This window comes from Pterocles gutturalis, unplaced genomic scaffold (genome assembly GCF_000699245.1).
Source record: "Pterocles gutturalis isolate BGI_N339 unplaced genomic scaffold, ASM69924v1 scaffold3518, whole genome shotgun sequence".
Taxonomy (NCBI): domain Eukaryota; kingdom Metazoa; phylum Chordata; class Aves; order Pterocliformes; family Pteroclidae; genus Pterocles; species Pterocles gutturalis.
In genome coordinates this window covers 12697-18503 of record NW_010125378.1, presented here as the reverse complement: position 1 = coordinate 18503, position 5807 = coordinate 12697, and the positions used below count along the sequence as shown (strand labels likewise).

General features: G+C 42.9%; 1 pseudogene; it reads left to right on the top strand.

The window, feature by feature from the left end:
• Nucleotides 1–3442: 3442 nt before the first annotated feature.
• LOC104465476 lies at nt 3443–5586 on the top strand (annotated as a pseudogene).
• The last annotated feature ends 221 nt before the right edge of the window (nt 5587–5807 follow it).

The window sequence follows — 5807 nt, the reverse complement described above, 5'->3', positions numbered from 1 at the left end:
TCCTGCTGAGGAAATATGTTAGACTCAGTATACCTGGCCTTTGTCAGGGAGTTGCCAAAGGCATTGCTGCTGTTAAGACCTCTCTCTGTCACTGGAAAGATTCATCAAAGTTGAATCTTACTGGTCTGTTTTCTTAAAATTTGCACCACCAGAATGGGCTGGTGCTTGTTCGTTTCCTGTTCTGTCTTACACCTTGTTGCAGGCTAGATTCTAATTCTGTTGGATCATCAGAAATGGACATTAAAGTAAAAACGTTATTGACACACAGCATGGTGGGGTTTTTTTTATGTTAAAATAAGCAGTATTCTAGGTTTGCAAGTCAAAAGGGTCTATGCCTCATTTCTTTTTCTGCCACCCATCTGGTAATATTCACTCAGAATGTTTGTAACTACACTGAGGCTGCACCTTCCTTGAAGAAATTGTCTGCTTTTTTAGATGTGTTGTTTAGATTATTTAACAAATGTTTTATCACAATTTATTGTGCATATTATTAGACACATCTGTCTGTTACATTAATTTGCTTGCTTTCCTTAATAAGGAAAAAGACATCTGATTGTTTGGTGTGTAAGGAACACAGGTAATGTACAAAACAGCATCACTGAGCGTGAGAGACCTGCAAAGGTTTCTGCTCAGGGAATTGAGGGCAATTGCAGTCTTGCATTAACAGAATCTTAATTACCAAATAACACTGGTTTTGCCAGGAGCAGAGATGTTTTTCTCCCTCTCAATGTTTGAGGGTCTTTTCAGTATTAAAGGAGGGTGTAGATATGGCTGAAGGAAATATACCTGATAAATTAATAATCTTTAGTGGATATTTGAAAAATCTCTAGTAGGAAAAAATTCTTCAACTGGGTCATGCCATTAATTTAATGTTTTGCAGTGAGATGAGAGAAGAGATGAGTAAAAAATTGATCTTTTATACTGAGACTTACATTCATTTTGCTTTTCAGTGTCTATGAGAAGTAACGTAGTAATGGTCACAAAAACAAGGACTTTATGGATGATTAATGAAGACTGCTGTGGCTACAGAAGAGTAAAGAGTAAGCCATAGAATGAGGCTATCCTCCATATCTACAAGTTGTTTTCCCTTCAGGTGTAAAGATGTACTCAACTTCCATTCCAGTCAGTTCTTCCCTGAATGGTGGATACAGTTAAGTCAACTTTCTCCTTTTCCTCAAGCACAAATACAATTTTTGCTCTCATTTTGTTTGTGAGTCTGTCAACATCACCACCTATCAACATCAAAGGACCTTTTTAGCACTATTCTGATGCTTCCCTTCAAAAATATGAAAAGAAGGAAGAGAAGATGAAAAGTACAAGACCAAAATCTCTTGTTCTGTGGATCTGTATTTAGTGCCTATTATGTAAAGGACAGCAATGATTCAAAATAATTTCCTTGTCTGTTCTCTTAACAGTCTGATGAGATACCCAGATGGAATTGTCACAGTAGCATTCAAGAGAGATTCTTGAAAGCTGAATACCTTTGTTTTTCATATCTCCTGCATGTACAGAATTTTTTTCTTTTTGCATTTCCTCATGTTTGCTACTAAATTGGATGCTGGGATGCATGTGATGTGCTGAATATTTTAGGACAAGAAGAATATTACCACCTACTGAATAGACTAGTGGATAGGGATTCGGGAGACCTGAAATTTCCCTTAGCCTACCAGGAACTTTCTTGACAGTGAATCCATTCTTCAGGTGCGTGCCCTAACTGAGCAGTTTAACTGTAAAGATCATCTTGGCATGGTTAGAACCACAAGAATGCAAGCATCTCTGCTCAGGATTCGTCAGCTCATACAGATGTTCTTTTGTCTGCATTTTCTGTGAGTCCTTGGTACAATTAATGTTCTTACTTCACACATTATTTCAGGACAGAATCAGGCTCCCTAAAGATGTATTTTGTCTGTTTCCTTCTGGATCTTTTCCGACAAGAGAGAATATAAGAAGGAAGAGGTGTGATGTGATATAATGTGATGCTCACCTTTACACAACAGTCTATTACTTATCCAAATGAGGAAACAGTTACTGTTGGAAAAAAAAGAACCCAAGATCCACCTCTTTTGCTGAATGCAGTAACAACTAGTCTACAGTACTATCCTGTTCCTCATTGCCCAGTGCATAGTGACTACAGAACCTCTTCCTTTCTCTGAGGAACACTCAGCTTGCTAGTTACAAAATTCTCTTAGTAGTTAAGAGCTGTGGATTTAAAATTGGACTGAATTTGATTCTTCTGATGTTAGGTGAATGGTAGCCAGTCTGCATACCAGTCTATATCATGCTTTGTTTTTGTTCCTTTTCATAAAAACGCAAATCCTGTACTTTCAAGGCCATGAAAATATTCTTTTTTTTCTTTTGTCATGTATGGGTAAGACAACTCAGCTGTCAAATACAGTCCAAGTGGCATGTGCAGGCCATGATCTGGAGCCATGATTTGGCTGAAATTACAAGAATGTTCTCTACCAAAGGTAATTTAGATGATTCTACAAAGACAGAAAAAGTACACTTGCTATCAGCTATGTCCCTCAGACATTGTCTCCCTGTAGGAACCATCCCAGTTTAAATAGAAATGCATAGGAATTAATTCCTTAAATAAGTAAAAGTTCTGTCTCCTCTCTCCCCTCTCCGCAACCAATAACTAGCAAAGACACTCAGGCTGAGACCAAATATGCCATCATGGATGTTCTGTCATTCTTTCTCTTGGGAGGAGCTTTCTAAGGGAAAAAGTGTGGAACAGTTAGACTCTTGCATTTTCTGTAACCATTTCTGTTAGTGTCCTCTGCAATTGCTACCGGTATGTCTTCCTCCCACTCTCCTTACAAGTAAACCTCTTCTGTGAGATCATGGATCTGACAAACTTTCCATCCAATACTGAACACTTTTTTCCTCCAACACTTTGATAAATTATTTCTTTGCTAATTTGTTATTTACCCAGATGTATTTAGTCCATATATCCCACAAGAGAGTAATTTTATCCAGTTACCTACTAATGTTTGTCTTTTGTTTTTGTGCTAAGGTTGCTGGTTTTGGCAAGACCCTACCTTTTGTATCATTGCCCCTTTTGAAATTAATATATGTCCTGCTTTTATTTTCATGTAGAGAGTGCAGATCTGAGAGAATTTTATCAGAGCTAGCTGGGTTATTGTAATTTGTTTTTTCAAATTACATGTGTCTCTGCAGCTTGAAAATTTTTCCTAAGTGACGTAATCTATTGCATTTCTTTAACCTCTTTTCCAATCTCCAGGCTTACCTTGGCCTGTGTTTATCACTTCGCTATGATAAAACAGTTCTATCACGTCCATGTGCTTTTTTACTTTGACCCTAATTTCCACATGGCTTTCTTCTTCTTTGGTCAGTATTCAAGGGCCATCTCCTCCAAGCACAGGAGCAGTGCATCCCCAGAAAGAGGAAGGCGGGCAAGAATGCCAGGAGGCCTCAGTGGATGAACAAGGAGCTCCTGGACTTACTCATGCACCAAAGGAAAATATATAGCGGATGGAAGCAAGAACAGGTTAGCTGGGAGGTATACAAAGAGGCTGTCCAAGCAGTCAGGGATCAGGTTAGGAGAGCTAAAGCCCAGACAGAATTAAATGTAGCCAGGGATATAAAGGGGAACAAGAAGACCTTCTAAGAGTACATCGGTGACAAAAGGAAGACTAGGGAAGATGTGGGCCATCTCTGGAAGGAAAGTGGAGACCTGGCCATGAAGGATACGGAGAATGCTGAGGAGCTCAATGACTTCTTTGACTTGGTCTTCACTGGCAAAGGCTCTGGCCACACTGCCCAAGTTGCAGAAAGTGAAGGTAAGAACTGGGAGAAGGAAAATCCACCCACCATAAGTGAAGATCAGGTTTGAGAGCTGAACATGCACAAGTCCATGGGACCTGATGAGATCCATCCACTGATTCTGAGGGAACTGGTAGATGAAGTTACCAAGCTGTTAACCATAGTATTTGAAAGGTTATGGCAGTCTGGTGAAGTTCCTACTGACTGGAAAAGGGGAAACATAATCCTTATTTTCGAGAAGGGTAAAAAAGAAGACCCAGAAAACTAGAGGACAGTCAGTCTCACCTCTGTGCCTGGCAAGATCATGAAGCAGATCCTCCTGAAGGCTCTAAGGCACATGGAAAATGAAGGAGATGTGATTGGTAACCAGCATGGCTTCACTAAGGGCAAATCATGCCTGAAAAACCTGGTTGCCTTTTATGATGGAGTTACAGCATCAGTGGACAAAGGAAGAGCAACTGATGTCATCTACCTGGACTTCTGCAAAGCGTCTGACACTGTCTCGCTGACATCCTGGTGGCCAAATTGGAAAAATATGGATTTGATGGATGGACCATGTGAGAGACTGAACTGTGGGACATTTGTCACAGAATCACAGAATCACAGAATCACAGAATGTTAGAGATTGGAAGGGACCTCGAAAGATCATCTAGTCCAATCCCCCTGCCGGAGCAGGACATTTGTCCTGAAGATTGCTTGGAACACCACTGATACTGCAGGATGAAGCCAGTCTGGTGTGCTGTGAAGACCACCACCACGTGCTGAGACATACACAGCGCACCATGAGGGAGCATGTAGCAAGTGCATATACCCCATGGGCATGCTTTAGAGGGGGTGCTGGACGTGTCGGACATGTTGGACGTACCACTGGCATGGAAACCCTTGGCCCAATGGATTTTCTCCGGGCTGGCTACAAAAGCCCGCAGAAAAGCACCCATGAGTGGCGTGTGCGTGTAGGGGGGGGGGGCACGTGAGCGGAGGTGTGAGTATATGTGTGTGTACAAAGGTGTGTGTTCACTGTCCAAAGGCTGTAGACAGTCGGAGCATCACGGGAACTTGGGTGGTAACTGTTTCTTGCCTCTCTCTCCTGACTTCTTGCTTAATTTCTACCTTTTATTCAACTCTGTCCTATCGCTTCTACGTTTTACTGTTGTTAATAAAGTTGGTTTGGGTGTACAGTATCTGAGACCGCGTTTGGTCTTAATCTCACTCCTGGGATCTCATTGAAGCCTCCCCGACTTTGGATCGGGACAGACTGCCTGCTGGATAAAGAATTGGCTAGATGGTCGTTGTGCTTCGAGAGTTGTGGTGAACAGCTCAATGTATGAATGGAGACCGGTGACGAGTGGCATTCCGCAGGGATCGGTACTGGAACTGGTGCTGTTTAACATCTTTGTCAGCAACATGGATAGTGGGACTGAGTGCAACCTTGGCAAGTTTGCAGATGACATCAAGCTGTGTGTTCCATTCAACGTGCTAGAGGGAGGCGGATACGTCATCCAGACGGACCTGGACAGGCTGGAGAGGTGGGCCCGTGCCAACCTCATGAAGTTCGACAAAGCCAAATGCAAGGTCCTGCACATGGGTCGAGGCAATCCCAAGCACAAATACAGGCTGGGTGGAGAATGGCTTGAGCGCAGCCCTGAGGAAAAGGACTTGGGGGTGTTGGTTGACAAAATGCTCAACATGAGCCACCAGTATGCACTTGTAGCCCAGAAGACCAAATGGATCCTGGGCTGCATCAAAAGAAGTGTGGCCAGCAGGTCAAGGGAGGTGATTCTGTCCCTCTACTCTGCTCTTGTGAGACCTCACCTGCAGTACTGCATCCAGCTCTGGGGCTCCCAATGCAAGAAGGACATCGAGCTGTTGGAGCGGGTCCAGAGGAGGGCCACAAAGATGATCAGAGGGCTGGCGCACCTCCCCTGTGAGGACAGGCTGAGAGAGTTGGGGTTATTCAGCCTGGAGAAGAGAAGGCTCCGAGGGGACCTTATTGCAGCCTTCCAGTAACTGAAGGGGACCTA